Source organism: Buceros rhinoceros, unplaced genomic scaffold (assembly GCF_000710305.1).
Source record: "Buceros rhinoceros silvestris isolate BGI_N320 unplaced genomic scaffold, ASM71030v1 scaffold811, whole genome shotgun sequence".
In the NCBI taxonomy this organism is placed as follows: Eukaryota; Metazoa; Chordata; class Aves; order Bucerotiformes; family Bucerotidae; genus Buceros; species Buceros rhinoceros.
Window position 1 is genome coordinate 940 of NW_010395699.1, and position 237 is coordinate 1,176.

Sequence of the window (237 nt, forward strand, 5' to 3'; positions counted from 1 at the left end):
CTCCCCTGCCCTGCCCTCCCAGGGCACCCATCCCAGGGGCACACGAAGGCGGCAGCAGCCAACTGGCATCCCCGGTAACAAAGCCAGGCCAGAAGGTGGAAAGCGGGAGCACGGTGGAGAGCTGATGTTGTTGGAGGCAGCGCTGGGTGTTAGGAGGGGAAGGCACGGCAAAGCCTTCGCCTGGCAGCCTCGACAGCCAGCGGCAGGCAGTGCCCTCGGGAGTTAGGGGGGGGCACC